The sequence below is a fragment of the Haliotis rubra genome, unplaced genomic scaffold (assembly GCF_003918875.1).
Source record: "Haliotis rubra isolate DU_JTF1 unplaced genomic scaffold, ASM391887v1 Scf90, whole genome shotgun sequence".
Lineage (NCBI taxonomy): Eukaryota > Metazoa > Mollusca > Gastropoda > Lepetellida > Haliotidae > Haliotis > Haliotis rubra.
Window position 1 is genome coordinate 1,291,738 of NW_025767635.1, and position 20,358 is coordinate 1,312,095.

The window sequence follows — 20,358 nt, forward strand, 5'->3', positions numbered from 1 at the left end:
TCACTGTCGGAAGTACATGGTTGTCGAGCAGTACATGGTTGTCGAGCAGTATGCACTGTTGGGCAGTACATGATTGTCAGGCAGTACATGGTTGTCGAGCAGTAATCACTGTCAGGCAGCACATGGTTGTCAGGCAGTACATGGTTGTCGAGCAGTAATCACTGTCGGGAGTACATGGTTGTCGAGCAGTAATCACTGTCGGGAGTACATGGTTGTCGAGCAGTACATGGTTGTCGAGCAGTATGCACTGTTGGGCAGTACATGGTTGTCGAGCAGTACATGGTTGTCGAGCAGTATTCACTGTTGGGCAGTACATGGTTGTCGAGCAGTACATGGTTGCCGAGCAGTATTCACTGTTGGGCAGTACATGGTTGTCGAGCAGTACATGGTTTTTGAGCAGTATGCACTGTTGGGCAGTACATGGTTGTCGAGCAGGATTCACTGTCGGGCAGTACATGGTTGTCCAGCAGTATTCACTGTCGGGCAGTACATGGTTGTCGAGCAGTATTCACTGTCGGGCAGTACATGGTTGTCGAGCAGTACATTATGAGCCTAAAGCTACACAATTGAGATATGATCACAATAATAAAGATTCACATGCATCAACCAAGTTGGCAGCCATACCACTCAATCCCATTAGTTGCATCTTACAACAGGCAAGGGCTGCTGAAGAATTGTAACCTGTATTGTCATGGAAGGAGACTGGCATAACCAACTGTACGAAGAAACCATTGACAAACTGTAATGTAAGTGTACAACGTCTTCCTCAGTAATATACTAGATCCAAACAAATGTTGTGTCTTTGAGTCAAAGTGCAAACCAAAGACAATAAGTCCAGTCACCTAGAAAATACTTTTCAGCAACTATCAGAGTATTTTTATCAGGTTGAAACAAAAAAAGTATGTTTATTCAACCTAACAGCGACAGATCTATGGCGGTCACAATAGCATCACTTGGATGAGTGAGTGAGTGAGTGAGTGAGAGCTCCCGATGCCCCCACTGAAGACATGTACAAGCAGTGTGTTTCACCCTCATTGTCTGACATTTGGGGGAGGAAATGCTCTTATGCAATGTTAAAAATGTTGTCTGGGATGCTTGTAGGGCAATTCTATCTGAGGTGGGAAACATATGGCACTTATCAAAAACATGTTCTTGCACACAGCTGCCACAGACTTGAAGAACATTTAAAAACAAACACAATGATCACCAACTATAAGACATTCCCGGGAAATGACTTCAGGAGTAAATATCTGCTGATAATATACATTGTCATATCCCATTGTGATGCTTTCATTAATCAGATTTACCACACCTCACCACATACCAACATCACTCTGCATGTATACATAGCTGCTTACATGGGACTGAGAGTCACACAGCTGCTTACATGGGACTGAGAGTGACACAGCTGCTTACATGGGACTGGAAGTGACACAGCTGCTTACATGGGACTGAGAGTCACACAGCTGCTTACATGGGACTGAAAGTGACACAGCTGCTTACATGGGACTGGAAGTGATACAGCTGCTTACATGGGACTGAGAGTGACACAGCTGCTTACATGGGACTGGAAGTGACACAGCGGCTTACATGGGACTGAGAGTCACACAGCTGCTTACATGGGACTGGAAGTGACACAGTGGCTTACATGGGACTGGAACTGACACAGCGGCTTACATGGGACTGAGAGTGACACAGCTGCTTACATGGGACTGAGAGTGACAGTGCTGCGTACATGGGACTGAGAGTGATACAGCTGCGTACATGGGACTGGAAGTGATAAAGCTGCGTACATGGGACTGGAAGTGATACAGCGGCTGACATGGGACTGGAAGTGATACAGCTGCTTACATGGGACTGGAAGTGATACAGCTGCTTACATGGGACTGAGAGTGATACAGCTGCTTACATGGGACTGAAAGTGACACAGCTGCTTACATGGGACTGGAAGTGATACAGCTGCTTACATGGGACTGAGAGTCACACAGCTGCTTACATGGGACTGAAAGTGACACAGCGGCTTACATGGGACTGGAAGTGATACAGCTGCTTACATGGGACTGAGAGTGACACAGCTGCTTACATGGGACTGGAAGTGACACAGCGGCTTACATGGGACTGAGAGTCACACAGCTGCTTACATGGGACTGGAAGTGACACAGTGGCTTACATGGGACTGGAACTGACACAGCGGCTTACATGGGACTGAGAGTGACACAGCTGCTTACATGGGACTGAGAGTGATACAGCTGCGTACATGGGACTGGAAGTGATAAAGCTGCGTACATGGGACTGGAAGTGATACAGCGGCTGACATGGGACTGGAAGTGATACAGCTGCTTACATGGGACTGGAAGTGATACAGCTGCTTACATGGGACTGAGAGTGATACAGCTGCTTACATGGGACTGGAAGTGATACAGCTGCTTACATGGGACTGAGAGTGACACAGCTGCTTACATGGGACTGGAAGTGATACAGCTGCTTACATGGGACATGAAGTGATACAGCTGCATACACAGGAATGGAAGTGATACAGCTGCGTACATGGGACTGAGAGTGATACAGCTGCATACATGGGACTGGAAGTGATTAAGCTGTGTACATGGGACTGGAAGTGACACAGCTGCTTACATGGGACTGGAAGTGATACAGCTGCTTACATGGGACATGAAGTGATACAGCTGCATACACAGGAATGGAAGTGATACAGCTGCGTACATGGGACTGAGAGTGATACAGCTGCATACATGGGACTGGAAGTGATAAAGCTGCTTACATGGGACTGGAAGTGATACAGCTGCTTACATGGGACTGGAAGTGATACAGCTGCTTACATGGGACTGGAAGTGATACAGCTGCTTACATGGGACTGGAAGTGATACAGCTGCTTACATGGGACTGGAAGTGATACAGCTGCGCGTACACAGGACTGCAAGTGATACAGCTGCGTACACAGGACTGAGAGTGATACAGCTGCGTACATGGGACTGGAAGTGATCAAGCTGCATACATGGGACTGGAAGTGATACAGCTGCTTACATGGGACTGGAAGTGATACAGCTGCGTACACAGGACTGGAAGTGATACAGCTGCGTACACAGGACTGAGAGTGACACAGCTGAGTACATGGGACTGAGAGTTATACAGCTGCGTACATGGGACTGAGAGTGACACAGCTGCGTACACAGGACTGAGAGTTATACAGCTTCATACATGGGACTGAGAGTGATACAGCTGCGTACATGGGACTGGAAGTGATACAGCTGCGTACACAGGACTGAGAGTGACACAGCTGCATACACAGGACTGAGAGTTATACAGCTGCTTACATGGGACTGGAAGTGACACAGCAGCTTACATGGGACTGGAAGTGATACAGCTGAGTACACGGGACTGAGAGTCATACAGCTGCGTACATGGGACTGGAAGTGATACGCGGACATGGGACTGGAAGTGATACAGCTTACATGGGACTGGAAGTGATACAGCTGCGTACATGGGACTGGAAGTGATACAGCTGCTTACTCAGGACTGGTAGTGATACAGCTGCTTACATGGGACTGAGAGTGATACAGCTGCTTACATGGGACTGGAAGTGACACAGCTGCTTACATGGGACTGAGAGTCACACAGCTGCTTACATGGGACTGGAAGTGATACAGCTGTGTACATGGGACTGAGAGTGATACAGCTGCTTACATGGGACTGGAAGTGACACAGCTGCTTACATGGGACTGGAAGTGATACAGCTGCATGCATGGGCCTGGAAGTGATACAGCTGCGTACATGGGACTGGAAGTGACACAGCTGCTTACATGGGACTGGAAGTGACACAGCTGCTTAGGGACCATTCATAATTTATGGCTAGGGTGGTGATGATGATTTGTATGGAGAAGTATGTACAGTGTGAATGACCACCACCACCACCCCTAAAGTTTATGTACAAAATAAGTGACCCCCTGCATGTCATGTACAAAATCAATGACCCCCCTCCCTTCCCATAATTTCAAAGCATAATTTTAAACATATTTTTATGTACAAAATTGCTGACCCCCCTAGTACGTGTGTACAAAATTGATGACCCCCTAGCTCCCCAGAACAAAATGGGTGACCCCCTTAAAATCATCACCCCCACCCCCAAGCCATAAATTATGAATGGTCCCTTACATGGGACTGGAAGTGACACAGCTGCATACACACCCCTACTCCTGTCTGCATCCACCCCTATACATCAGATATATATGTCTGTATACACACCCCTCCTCCTGTCTGCATCCACCCCTACTCCTGTCTGCATCCACCCCTATACATCAGGTATATATGTCTGTATACACACCCCTACTCCTGTCTGCATCCACCCCTATACATCAGATATATATCTGTATACACATATATATCTGTATACACACCCTACTCCTGTCTGCATCCACCCCTATACATCAGATATATATCTGTATACACACCCTACTCCTGTCTGCATCCACCCCTATACATCAGATATATATCTGTATACACACCCCTACTCCTGTCTGCATCCACCCCTATACATCAGATATATATCTGTATACACACCCCTACTCCTGTCTGCATCCACCCCTATACATCAGATATATGCCTGTATACACACCCATACTCCTGTCTGCATCCATCCCTATACATCAGATATATATCTGTATACACACCCCTACTCCTGTCTGCATCCACCCCTATACATCAGATATATATGTCTGTATACACACCCCTACTCCTGTCTGCATCCACCCCTATACATCAGATACATATCTGTATACACACCCCTACTCCTGTCTGCATCCACCCCTATACATCAGATATATATCTGTATACACACCCCTACTCCTGTCTGCATCCACCACTATACATCAGATATATATCTGTATACACACCCCTACTCCTGTCTGCATCCACCCCTATACATCAGATATATATCTGTATACACACCCATACTCCTGTCTGCATCCACCCCTATACATCAGATATATATCTGTATACACACCCATACTCCTGTCTGCATCCACCCCTATACATCAGATATATATCTGTATACACACCCCTACTCCTGTCTGCATCCACCCCTATACATAAGATATATATCTGTATACACACCCATACTCCTGTCTGCATCCGACCTTATACATCAGATATATATGTCTGTATACACACCCATACTCCTGTCTGCATCCACCCCTATACATCAGATACATATATATGTATACACACCCATACTCCTGTCTGCATCCACCCCTATATTCAATTCAATTCAATTCTTTATTGTATGAAAGGCCATAGGCCCATATACAAAAGAGATACATCTTGACAATGGCATATATAATCAACTTTCTAACTAATCAATTCTTTTCTTAACAAAAATGCATTGTAGATAAATAGAGCAACTTTGTGTTGTTTTGGAGGTTCTTTGCAGGAAAGTAAGGAAGACAATAGATTAACGTTGATTTGAGATAAAGACAGTTGAGGTAGATACTTATTTCTTAGATTTTTATATACAGGACAAATAAACATAAAATGGAATTCATCTTCAATAATGTAACAGAATGGACATAATCTTTGGTTTTTTTCCATAGAAACATATCTTCCACGGTTAATTAATAAATCATTAAGGCCTAATCTAAACCGTGTAAAAGCATTGCGAATAGTTCTGTACTGAAGGTGAGCAAGAAAACATTCTGGCTCAAGCAACGACTTAAATTGACGATATGAATCATATCTAGAACTTTCATTAATAGTTGAATGCCATTCCTGCTTAAACATATCAATAGCCCATGATACGAAACTGTTTAATAAACATATTTGCATTGCCAACTGTCTGTGATAACCAAATACAACAAAACCATATCTAAATAGTAAGGTGCTTAATATGAGATGTCCAGTTATTCTTTCCAAGATAATCAAGATGTAAAAGCATATTGAAAGCTTTTTAGGTAAACGATGTTCAGGCATATTAATTATTTTACACCAATATTTTAAACAACGACAATAAGATGATATGTACAATGGGAACCTCCCACATTCACCATAAACCATAACATTTGGTGTTGACAAACCAACATTTAGAAACTTTTTACAGGCAAGCAAATGAATTTTTCTATGGTATAATACTCTTTTTAAACCCCATATTTCAGATCCATACAGTAAAATCGGGTTGTATCTGAGAGTCAAATAATTTGAAGTAAATAGTCGGTGGAACAAGACCGAAAGCATAGGAACAACAGAGTGAAGTTGTAAAAGAGCTTTCTTTGCTCTCCTCGCCAGGTTAAGTATGGACTTATTCAGATTCAGCGTATGGGTAAACAATATGCCAAGGTATTTATAATCATTCACAACATTCATACATTTATCTTTAAAAACCCATTTCTCTCTAGCCGACAAAGGACCACCTCTACGGAATATAACGATGTTTGTTTTATCTAGATTCACACTTAACTGCCTTTTATCTGTATACGCTGAGAGAATATCTATTTGATTTTGAAGACCAATTACAGAGCTGGACATAAGAATGACATCATCAGCAAATAATAACATAAAAAGTTCGATTACATCGAGAGAAAGTTGGATGCCATGTTTATATCTAAATATAATTTCATGACTTAAAATACTAAGACCGACAGGACAATGAAAAATTCAGCGATGACACTTTACGCCTTTTTGAAATCTACAAAAGCTACATACAACTTTCGCTTGCTAAAGGATAAATATCTCTCAATAATAGCATACAAGGTAAATATATGATCAAATGTTGAGTAGTCCTTTCTAAATCCTGCTTGAGGTTCCGGTATTAAATCTCTCATATTCGACCACTGTGTTAACCTACTGTTGATAATAGATGTAAAAGTTTTACCTAGAATACTAGTCAGAGAAATACCCCTATAATTGTCAGGATTTTGTGCATTTCGCTTTTATATAACGGGATAATAATAGATTGCGCCCATACGGAAGGAACACGACCTGTATCAAATACTCGATTGAACATTTTAACCAGGAAGTGCATAATGTCAGGTAATGAGTATTTCAGCATTTCTGAAATAACACCATCAACTCCAGCAGATTTACCAACTTTAAGACGAGACACAGGATCCAGTATATCATATTCCGTAATAGGTGATTCCAGCACAAGCCTATCAACATCATTAAACTCTTCACTTAGCACATCGCTGTCACAATCTGATAACCAATTGTCAACATCGTAAGCAATATCTTCCTTTGAAAAGAGATTCTTAAAATGACATAACCATTCCGTTTTATGATATATTTACTATGGGGGTAGAACGACTTTGCAGAGAACGTATATTTTTCCAAAATAGTTTCGGGCTGTTTAGGAGTTATTAAGTCGCCAAGTCTTGACGATTGATATCATATTTGAACTTTCTGCAAGAAGATTTATAAATGTTTCTAAGTCTGCAGTAACCTTTACGATTATATTCACTCGCGACATCGCCTAAATTTTCTTAGGGATTTCCTGCTTTCTGTCCTCGCTTGTCTACAAGCTTTATTCAATTTAGGTTTACTAGTTCCAGGATCAAAATGCTTCATTTGTCTTTTCATACTTGAAGCTGAATGAAGAAGACAATGTACAAAATCTGCAATGCCCTCTTCATGGGAATTTTCAAGTTTAGTTAATAAAGAATTATCATTGATATGCAGCATCTGTCTCAATGATGCAGTAAATAAGTCTATCTTCGATTCATCCCAGACAAATCTAAAGTCAGCGTCATGGTCATCACAATCTACAGTACGCTTAGCATGACTGCTTAAAGGAAACCTGCAAGATAACTCAAGGGGGAAATGGTCAGAGTCTAACCGATCACCAACATTTAGCATTTCTACAAACTCAAAAACACTAACAGATGCAAGAAAGTAATCAACAACACTAGAACCCCTTTCTCCTACATAAGTAAACTCGCCGCCTTTGTCACCTTCAACTCTCCCGTTCAATATATACAGACGACAAACATAACACAAATCCAATAGAATGCGTCCAAATCTATTAATAGTAGAGTCATGTGACGCCCGCTGCTCCACAGGGGCATTGTCTTCTTCAATATAAACATCATCATTACCAAAGTCTACACTTTGCTCAAGGATTGGATTATTTTCATTAGCTGTGCGAGCATTAAAATCCCCACAAAGTAATACATGTGATGACGTGAAATCAGTCCAATGATCCAATATAAAAGCCTCAAGTTTATCAATAAGGCAACCACAATTATTATTTCTGTTGTAAAATGTAGAGCCTACAGGCGGAACATACATACACAACAACATGAAATCATTAATTAAACTAAATGTAGCTTTGGGAAATTTTAAACATATCAAATTGTCTATCTGTGTGGTAAGTTGAAAGCACTGGTTCACAATTTCTTGTCTCACACAAACACACACACCACCAGAACATCTACCTGATAAAGATAGTTTCACTGCTGGGGCAAAGTATGTCTGATATCCAGGTTGCCAGTACAAGTTCGCAAAATCAGTGATAAATGTCTCCGTTAAACACACAATATCAAATGACTTGAGATAAGATATACAGTCAAGGTCATCAAACTTTTTACACAAGCCGCTAATGTTCCATGATAATATTGACAGTTTATTGTTACCGGTGCGCGAGTAGTTTCCATCCTGTGAGAGAGGATCCTGGGCCAGGCCGCACTGCTATCTCCTGTTATGAATGTCACTTCGCCTCGTTTGTCGACTGGTTTTCTCCGATCTTCCCGTGTCTTGGGGTTGCGCATCATTACATGGTTTAGTCATCAGCTTACCATTTTTAAAGTAACCGATCAATCCCTGGGCTCTAACACCCTTAAGTTGTTGGCGTTGTCTGGCGGTTAAATCATTGGACACGCCATAACCGTTACTCTTGAGTGTTGCTCGTGATTTCAGAACCTCGATCTTGTCATCAGAGAGGCGTAGTTTAGCGATGAGCGGTCTCGGTTTAGAGATGTCAACACGTTGGGAGCCGAGTCGATGTGATCGTATGACGTCATCAGCAATCCAGGTCTTAGTCTTTACATTATTGTTCAAAATGTTAAGTACTTTGAACTTACAATCGTTGTGCGACTCCCCTGTACTCTCAGTGAAAACATCATTGCACACAAAACAAGTCTGAAATGCACATCAGTACGAACGACAGTAGGTAAATACTCGCCATGTTTGTCGAGCGTTACTTGCCGGGTGCCCTTGGGTTGAGAGAAGAGTCCAATTCTTGCCCTATATACGCCAATCGACACCATTTCTTCTTTTGGAAAGGTCACTTGTAGTATCACACAGACGTTTTACACCACTTTTGACGTCATAAGTGTGGATTATCATGAGTAAATCAATATACAGGCATTTTTTCCTGAGAGCGACAACACACACGTCTTCCCACCAATGATATATGTCTGTATACACACCCATACTCCTGTCTGCATCCACCCCTATACATCAGATATATGTATCTGTATACACACCCATACTCCTGTCTGCATCCACCCCTATACATCAGATATATATCTGTATACACACCCATACTCCTGTCTGCATCCACCCCTATACATCAGATATATATATATATATCTGTATACACACCCATACTCCTGTCTGCATCCACCCCTATACATCAGATATATATGTCTGTATACACACCCATACTCCTGTCTCTATCCACCCCTATACATCAGATATGTCTGTATACACACCCATACTCCTGTCTCTATCCACCCCTATACATCAGATATATATCTGTATAGATATATGTCTGTATACACACCCATACATCCTGCTGTCTGCATCCATCCCTATACATCAGATATATATCTGTATACACACCCATACTCCTGTCTGCATCCACCCCTATACATCAGATATATATCTATATATATATCTGTATCCACACACCCATACTCCTGTCTGCATCCACTCCTGTCCATCCCCTATACATCAGATATATATATATATATATATCTGTATACACACTGTATACACACCATACTCCTGTCTGCATCCACCCCTACACATCAGGTATATGTATATATATATATCTGTATACACACCCATACTCCTGTCTGCATCCCACCCCTATACATCTCATATATATCTGTATACACACCCATATGTCTGCATATACATATATATATCTGTATACTGTATACACCCATACTCCTGTCTGCATCCACCCCTACACATCAGATATATGTATCTATATATCTGTATACACACCCATACTCCTGTCTGCATCCACCCCTACACATGACACATCATATATATATATATATATCTGTATACACACCCATACTCCTGTCTGCATCCACCCCTACACATCAGATGTATATATATATATCTGTATACACACCCATACTCCTGTCTGCATCCACCCCTACACATCAGGTATATGTTTCTCTATATATCTGTTTTTCACCAAAGTTACCAAGTTATGCATGGCTAACTAAGTCCCCCTGTACCGAGTCCTTGATGTCATTCATGTCAAAACAGTAGTTCCTGTTTGAAAACACAATCAATAAGTTAATAATCCGATTTCCTCTGAAAATAATGTACGAGGAAAAGAAAAGAGTCAGCGATTTGATGGGACATAATTTATTTTTAGCCAATGAGAACCCTTGCTCTTTTAAGTGCGGGGCAGGTTAAGGCCAAGGTCATCAATGGTGAACGGGCACGACACAATTCAGTTTGCGATGAATAAATGTATGTAAACTCATGACAGTGAAGATGTAAGTGTCTCCGAAAGAATGGCGACAAGCGCCATCAGTTCAACATGTTTTGGTGCATGTCGTTTGTGTAAACTGTGAAATAAACAAGAAAATGGGTGAGTTACCGCTACAAATTCTGAGCAGGGATTTTGGCTCAGAATCGAGAAATCACGATTTTTCGAGCTTCTGAAGACCCTAGCTCCCAAAGTACTGCTTCGATATTTGTGCTGTATGTCTCATTTTGTAGGTAAATCTATTGGCTTGAAAGGTGTGCATACTTTAAATGGGATAAATACAGTGAGTATTGTTGAATTCGCCCTGAAACGAACCTGGTGTGTTGACCGCGTTACATCCCTTTCCTTTTATATAGTGATAAGACCCCATCAGTGACAGTATATACCTTGATGGCAGTTTTTAGCGTTACAAGCCCCTGTGATTTCAAACACAAACTGTTACATCAATATGAAATAGAAACACATTCTGAATATGTGAAACACATACTAAAACAGAACACCAGATTACAATATTGATACAATATAGAACAAACTTTATGGATAACAACTTCTTTTTATTACCGTTGTCAAACATAATGGAACATGAAGAAGGGGAAGTGTAAGTGTGAGAACATACAGTCGTTTTCGATACAGATTCTTGTACCGTTGTCAAGCATAATGAAACATGAAGAAGGGGGAAGTGTATATATACTGGATGTAACAATGTAACAAAGAAAACAACATAATTAACATAATTGGCTAGGCAGAAAGCTGATGAAGCCAGAGAGTAGCCAAAGGACAGGCGTGGAAGCCAATGATGTTTATACAGCAGAGTTTATACTGTATCGAAACGTCGCACTCACGAATAAAAAGAAGTTGTTATCCATAAAGTTTGTTCTATATTGTACTTCCCAACTTCTAAAATGCCACTCAAAGAAGGAAATATTGATACAGAACGAGTGTACGAGCTTCTACTGCAACGTATACTGAACCACAAAAGAAATGTCGTTTTTCAAAACCAAATGCAAAATTTTGTTCTTGCAAGGTGGTGTTTTTATTATGATTGTACCGTTTTTGTTTACATGTTTTGCAATCCAAATTGACAGTCATTACTAACATCAGTATGTTTTCTGATGAAAAACGACCAAACACACCGGAAAAGGCAGACATGGTAAAAGGTTCCGTATGACATTCGTAGAAATGAAAATGCATGTGCATACTGTGGCAACCCTACCAATGAAAGCGAGTCCCAATCTCACCTGAAATCATATTTGTTTTGACACAACCACCATGCCACGACTTACGAGAGATCAGAGGAACCACGTCTTGGGACGATTGCAAGCACGGAGGGTAGCCAATCATTTTAATGTTCATGTTAGGACAATCTACCGACTGCAGGAGCGGTATCAGGTCACTAACAGCAGCCAAGACCATCCATGTAGCGGGTGACATTCAGTAACATCGCAACGTAAACACCGACACCGACAGATTGGGTGCCACCATCTTCATGATCACTTCCCCAGAACGACGGAAACCGCACGCCATACTATTTGGACTCACAAAAGACCCATCAGTGCCGATTCAGTGCGTCGACGTTTGCACGGAAGAAACCACTGCTGTCACAGATCCTATCGTAGTCCTGTCCTCACCGCTCATCACTGCTGAAACACACTCAATGGGCAACTCAGCATCAAATTTGGCGTTATCGACAGTGGAGAACTGTGCTTTTATCTCATGAAAGACAATATTGTGTTTCGACAGTCGATGGCAGAGTGAGAGTATGGTGAAGGTGTGGGGAACTGTTTTCCAATGAGTGTATTGTTGAAAGAGACTCGTGGGGTGGTCCAAGCATCATAGTGTGGGGTGCAATCGGTCTGAAGCAGTTAGTTGACTCTGAGGTGTTCCAGAATCTTGGTCCAGGATGAGTAATTGACATGACAGCTGCTCGCTATATTGACTAAGTCATAAGACCACACGTTGTACCACATTTTGGACGTTACAGAAACCACATCTTCCAGCAAGACAACGGTCGTGCCCACATTGCTAGAGCAACAATGTACTTCCTAAGACAACGTGGCATCCAAACCCTACAATAGCCTGCACTCAGTCCAGATTGAAGTCCAATAGAACACCTTTGGGACGAGACTCAAAGAAAGACTGAACTGCGACTGGACTCGATCAGGCATTTCTCAGAGAATGGACTCAAATGCCTCATCAACTGGCTTATTCATTCCATGTACAGACGATGCAATGCTTTCATCGATGCCCATGGAGGCCACACACGAAACTGACTTTGGGGTACCTTAATGGTGCCATTTTGGGTGATTTTGTTTGTGTGAACTCTAAATGAGATCCCCGAAAATGTGCTAACCATAATTGTCAAGTTTGAACATAGCCCTTCGTTTTTTTATTGCTGATTAGAGTGAATTAAAGTGTGTGCTTTAAGAAACCAGTATCAGTGCGACATTTCTTTTGTGGTTCAGTATAGTTAATACAATAAACCTGGCAGCATAGAAACTGTAGTGTCATTGGTGAACATACCACTTTAAACGTGACAGCTTTTTGTTTGTTACATAGACCGATGTTTTATGTACCTTCAGCTAAGACACTAGTCCTATATTTAGTATCCCAGCAAAAACACAAGTCCTATATTTAGTATCCCAGCTAAGACACTAGTCCTATATTTAGTATCCCAGCTAAGACACTAGTTCTATCCACTCTAAGAAACGAGTTCTATATTAGTATCCATGCTACTGGATGGTCCTACAATTAGTATCCTCGCTAAGGTACTAGTCCCATGTTTAGGATCCCATCTTAGACACTAGTCCTATCTTCAGTATTCCAGCTAAGACACTAGTCCTATATTTAGTGCGGAAAATTGTGGGGAAAATTGTAAAACACAGCTCTCGCATTCTTTTTTACAATTTTGAATTCCTTCCATTAGGTCGTCGTCTGCGCATGCCAATAGCTAGAACAAACAGGTTCTGTCATTCTTTTGTACCAGCCAGTACTCATTATTTTAACAACAGTTAATCTTAAATATTTATATTCACCAAAACATCTTACCATCATGTATACCATTTCACACCGCTACGTTTTTTACCTCAACATTTCAGTTCATCATATCCTACTCCTCACCGGTTTTAGTGCTCTCATCTATTTATTTGTTTACTATCTCAGTGCTTACTGAAATGTGATATGTTGCAATTCCTTGTTTTGTTCTGTCTTATGTGTTTCACGTTGTAACCAAAATTTCCTTAGGGATAATAAAGTATTATCTTATCTCTCTTATCTTAGTATCTGTGCTAAGACACTAAGTCCTATGTTTAAAGTAAGACGAGAAATGTTTGGAAAATGCTTTTCGGCTTCAATATCAATAGGATGATAAAAGCACATATATGATACACGTACGACTTTACCTAGTTGGATATTAAAGCTCAGATGAAAAAATGCACTTGAGGGGTGACTTCACAGGAGGAAATTTTGACGTTTTAACAACATTCGTAAATATTCTAAGTACAAACTGTAGTTTTGAAATACAGACTATAATTATTCATATAGCCTCAACTAATTAAATTACATAAATGATTGTAAAAAGTTTTGGTTTATTAACATCTATACATGAAAAAGATGGAACTATAGTAGTAGTTATGTTTAAAATAATTACTTTAAAAAATCTTAATTCAAATCGCATAGATAATCTTGTTCACCTATAGAAGTTTCACTTCGTGTATGAGCATTGAACTGGCAACATGCGACTTGATATCTCTGCAGAACAATTAATTTCAAAATTATATCAGTATTTCATACTGGAGAAACAAAGGGGGAAAGCTCTCGTCAGCTATGACAGGGTTTACTATAGAATGTGTAAAGCCCTTAATTTGACATATAGTCAGGTTTACAAAGTTGTAAACAAATCAGTTACCTCAGGGGTCGTGTCAAAATCAAAACCAGGTAGGAAACACAAACTGGATAGCTTTGATAAGGGTGTCATACGCAATGCAGTTTATAACTGTATGAAGGCAAAATCCCACCGATGTGTGCTAAAATACAAGATGAGAACAAAAATACAATGAACGTCCTGTTGTATATTTCAGCTAGAGTCCTCCACCTGCAGTGATACTGGCACTTGATATTTTGAGACGGTCCCTGACATGCACTGCCTGTGCGTTACATAATGCTGTCACCCTGTCTGCCTGCCAGGTGGGTCACAGTATCATTTGTTTCTTAGAAGTGTTTCTACCATTGAAGATTTTCTAAGTTTTTCGATATTTTACGAGTAATCATTATCATTAGGGAATGGTACATCATGATTACTCATATGCCATATTAGGTCGAGGTGGTATGAATGATTATATATGAGTTTTGAATCTGAAATATCAACCATTATCAAATAATTGCCAAAAAGCATTTTCCAAGCATTTCTGGCCTTACTTTAGTATCCTCGCCAAGACGCTAGTCCTATATTTAGTATCCCACCTAAGGTACTAAAGTACTGTCGGAAATAGAAAAAAACTATTTTCTCATTTATCTCTACAATTTATGTAGTTGATATGTGAAAATATGAAATATCTGTTAAACTAAGTTCGGCATTACTACAGTCTCAGTGGTAGAGAGAAAGGAAATGGAGAAAATGGACTTTACTGAAGGTAAATTAGTGCAGAAATGAGCAATGCAGGTTTTTTTAAGTCCAAAAAGACTTATTTGGAACAGACAATGGCTTTATGCAAATTAGTGTGCGACGATATTGTATTACAAAGGACACTTTTTAAATGCCCAATTTGAAATTAGACGTAGATTCATTATAAACGAAAGCTGACGTAGAAAATAATAACTTTTATGCTGAAACTATTAAGGATGTAGCTACCATGCAGTCTCACTGTCACTATAAAAAGAAACAGATAGGAGGGGGTCATCTCAAAATCAAAACCTGGGGTCGGGCTGGGGGATAGAGATATCAGCTAAGATAAGATAATCCTTTAGGGCAATTATACTGGGGAGGTACACGGCACGTCATAACAATTTACAAATAATATCCAGTCCTATCAATCTTCGGGTGACAATGCGGGTGGTCATGCCACCTATATACTACAATGCGTTTCTATGGTTTTCGGGTATCATACTCTTTTACATATCTCAACATAAACGTTATGAAAGAAAGACACGTAAGATCTTAATCAATAGATGAGGCATAGTCAACACACATGAAAAAGCTCAAAATATCTTTGAGATGATCCGTTGTACCTGTAGGCAGCACGTGCATTTCATGCCAGGTGAGTCGACGGTCCGTTGTCATACCTGGCTGTTGACCTAATTGCCATCTATAGTCTGATCTATTGTTTTCAGCGGCTATTCGTATTTTTTCTAAGTTTTGCCCGATTTTACGAGTAAGCATGCTTTTCTTGATATCGTATTACGCATCCCACTGAACGCCAAGTTAGGCCGAAGTGGGCTATTTCGGCATATGCTATTTGCAATTGCGTAAATTTAAGGGATACAGAGTAACAGTCTAAAAACAATTTTTTCTATTTCCAACAGTACTATAGTCCTATATTTAGTATCCCAGCTAAGAATCTGTACTTTACTGGGAAAGTGCAATCCCAAATATAACATGTGTTACATTTGACCACTTTCTAAATGGCATTGTATATTCAAAAAGTATTTTTCATTTTCCAAAACCCAGGTGATTAGATACTTGTGACAGGAATGTGTCCGCCTATGCTTGGTGATATTTGTATCAAAACAAACCAGTAGGCAACCAACTAATTATCAACAAGTATTGATTTGAAGAATGCATTGTTTTGAAAATAGGTGAGCCTGTCACCATGACTGGATGAAAAGTTGTCTACGTTCTCAGTATTATACTGTATATGTGACGACTTGATGTAAACACATAAAGAAATGATGACAAAATGATAACAATGTTTTCAAAGGGTAACATCAAAGTCATCAGATCGCCAGTATAATGTTACTAAACACTGTGGTAAGAGTTCCTCCTGTTCCCCCATCCCAAATAATATTTAGGAGATAAACGTACTGTGTTTGGAAAATAGATGAATGTTAGACCGAATTGATAGTCTCTAAATTTCATTTGAAGCCGAACGCATAGTGTGAGGTTTCAAATGATTAATTTAGAGACTATCAATTCGGTTTAACATTCATCTAATTTCCAAACACAGTATGTTTATCTCCATTCTACCATAACCGATTTAACATCGAACTTCCTCGTCCTGCGGAAGACACAGCATAATCCGGCATGGGATGAGAGACGAATTGAACTCGTCTGTGAAGGGAGTGGTAGGTTCCGTTCGAAATTTTTACCATTGCAACATAAAAAATATTCGGTCCAAAGAAAACAAACTACTGTTTATTCAATGCAATAAAGTAACACCTAAGAGCTTGGTTTTTATAATCATAACTCCACACGACCGAAACCAGCCTATTGTTTTGTGTGCCGTGTTACTGTACCCCATTGGCCACACTATAATGGAATCGTCTGACCTACTTATTTTCTTGGAAGTAGACAGTTATACAACAGTTTGAAATGGTGGACGAGCCAGTGTTTACATTTTGCGAAAGGTTGAAATTCGAAGTGACTGTGGAAAATACTTGACTGACTGTCGAACCTGAACCCAGCAGAATCGAAGAATAGATCCTTTTCTGATTGACCTATGACCTGTAACTCACCAAAGACTGTTGATTTTTATGACCGGCGAGTGTCTATCATGATTTCACGTACGTGCCTCCACCCGGCATGCGACTAAAGAGTGACAGTGCTGCTTTGTGTACATGCGACTAACTTTTAGATTTCTTGGAACATTGTTCTCATCATTGGGACTGGATTGTGGCCAAGCTTTTCAAAGTGTACGAACATAGCAGTGACAGCTTTGCGGGAAGGTGGCAGAGAGCGGAATTCTCATGGTTCAGTTTTTGACATTTTGAACGATGCAACGGGACATGATGGAGTATGAGTGGCAAATTTTGTGTTTCGCCTGACCGTTATCTTGTGAATTTCCTATTCTAAACGGAAACAAATATACTATTTACCAGGTAGGTAAATGTAAATTTGCCGCACAAATAGGGATAGATAGCGATGTATTTTTACAAGGTTTTCTGATTTACATGTTTGATAATGTTTGTTTATGTTTGGGGCTGTGTATTGTAATTGAGTTTGAGTTAATAAATATGATAGTGAGGTTCCTTAATAATTGTGAGGTTCCCTAATAATTGTGGAGGAGAAATGGTATAATTGTATTTTTCGAGTTTTAATAAATGTTTCATCAGCATTTCCATCACGTCGAACTGTTGTGTTGATATTAGTCATGTTGGTGGCCAAGCTGAAGTAGTGCGGCAGTGTTGTATACGTGCGCAGTGAAGCGCTGTGAAATCAGACGCATTTTCAATCCTAATTGATACCGTCTGATTTTATGGATTGACCAATCAATTTCGAGCATTTCACGTAGCCATGGTAGAATTATAAATATACTAAAATTTATTAACAAAACTTAACACAACAATTACTAGAGAACTCACAAAATGACTAAATGTCCAAAATTTACGTTTGGGTTAGGTTTAGGGTTAGGTTAATTTAGAGTTTGGTTTAGGGTTGGGGGAACGGAAGGAACTCGTTCCAAAACTGTTCTGTCTGGACGCTGATTCATAGTCACTGGATGATGACGAGGAAATTCCGTCCGTTTTTTGTTCTCAACTCGCAACGAAACAACACAACACAACAGGTGGCAAGACGAGATAAGAGAAGTGTCGGCAAGTGCTGCCTCCTACCCAGTGCTCATCTTCCCACTGATACAAACATACAGGTACTTGGATCAAACCTGCATCTTTGGCTACCCCCTATCTCCTCACCTGTTAACACCAGGGACGATGTGTTTTTTCAGCGCGCACCTGTAGCCGGAAATAACCTGAAGCAGGAACAGTAACTCTCGTCGCTTTGTTTTTATTTACATTCTTTGTGACGTACAGTGGAATAGGTAAAACATCTCACCATTAACACCATGTCTGCACAGAAATGTACCTCAATTCTCCAATATATATAACGTCTCATGTATATTTCACCATGTGGTAAAAGTGCCGGGTTAAAAACGGTTAAAATGTTTAAGCATCCATGTGATACAGAGATGTGTTAATGACTGAATGTTTTCAAACAATCACCCCAGGCTCCCTGCTGCATTGTTGACGTAGTACAATATGGCACTGTTTGCGAAAATCCTAATGTAATGACGTCATGTATCAGCAATGACTTGGCGCGACTGGTTACGTCATACTTGTCCTCTAATTGCTTCAAGTCGTGATTTTCAACATTAGTTTACATCTCGGCATACAGAGTGCACAGTAAAGAGATTATTTCGTGTGTGTTTGTTAACAGTGTTTCAGTTTGAGACGTCTATAACAGTATTTGAAGGGACGTCACGTGTGTATTATAAGCCAGTTAATAAGGGAACATTCAACAGTATTTCTGTCCAAATCATCAGCGACGTGCAAACAGGTCAATTGCGATGTAACCGCGGTAAAACCCGTCCTTTATTGTGAGCATGCCACGAAATCAAAAATGTCATTCACACCCACGACACTGTTCGTCTCTGCTGGTGTCCTTTACGCCAAGAGTCACAAACTGAAGGAAGTAGCAAATGAAGCGCACGTAAAATATATATGTATATTTTTTATCGCTTTTACACAAAGTACACTCTGACTTCCAAAATAAGCTTGGCCACAGCAAGACGAACGCGTAGTCTCTGAATATATATAATTTTGATAGAAACAAACAATTCAAATAAATCGAAAAGGAGCCCCAGTTAGAAGAAGGGTGATTCAGAACCCGAATCTTAGGAAATATAGATTTGCTTCATATATAGTGCTTTAGCATCGCAGAAAGGGCTCGGCGGATGGGAAAATAATGTGGTTCAGAGACTGTGAGACTGCTAATTATCCGGTGTCTTAAGTCTCCTCGTGTTCGGAAATAAAAGTGAATATTTGGTTGTGAAATCTATCACAGCACGAACAACAGCAATGTGTTACTCTCCTTAACCAGCGATACATCCAGCTAGTTATAGTTGACGCTGTTTACTGTATGCCCCAAAGATATATCTCTGGTCGTGTTTACTGTATGCCCCAAAGATATATCTCTGGTCGGGTTTACTGTATGCCCCAAAGATATATCTCTGGTCGTGTTTACTGTATGCCCCAAAGATATATCTGTGGTAGTGTTTACTGTATGCCCCAAAGGTATATCTGTGGTAGTGTTTACTGTATGCCCCAAAGGTATATCTGTGGTCGTGTTTACTGTATGCCCCAAAGATATATCTCTGGTCGTGTTTACTGTATGCCCCAAAGATATATCTCTGGTAGTGTTTACTGTATGCCCCAAAGATATATCTCTGGTCGTGTTTACTGTATGCCCCAAAGATATATCTGTGGTGTTTCTGTGATATTTACTGTATGCCCCAAAGATATATCTCTGGTCGTGTTTACTGTATGCCCCAAAGATATATCTGGTCTGTGTTTACTGTATGCCCCAAAGATATATCTGTGGTCGTGTTTACTGTATGCCCCAAAGATATATCTGTGGTCGTGTTTTACTGTATATACCTGTGGTCGTGTTTACTGTATGCCCCAAAGATATATCTGTG

At 40.4% G+C, this 20,358-nt stretch overlaps 1 protein-coding gene across 2 annotated transcripts in view; it reads right to left on the minus strand.

Moving 5' to 3' along the window:
- Positions 1-19,447, minus strand: part of LOC124263926 (protein FAM110B-like) — an 86,483-nt gene extending 67,036 nt beyond the window's left edge. The window contains exon 1 of one of the 2 annotated variants that reach the window (XM_046698656.1): positions 18,578-19,447. The gene's annotated coding sequence lies outside the window, so the exon portion shown is untranslated. Of the gene's footprint in view, positions 1-8,435; positions 8,505-18,577 lie in introns of those variants that run through there. The other variant, XM_046698657.1, reaches the window with a different exon arrangement.
- Between the last annotated feature and the right edge of the window lie 911 nt (positions 19,448-20,358).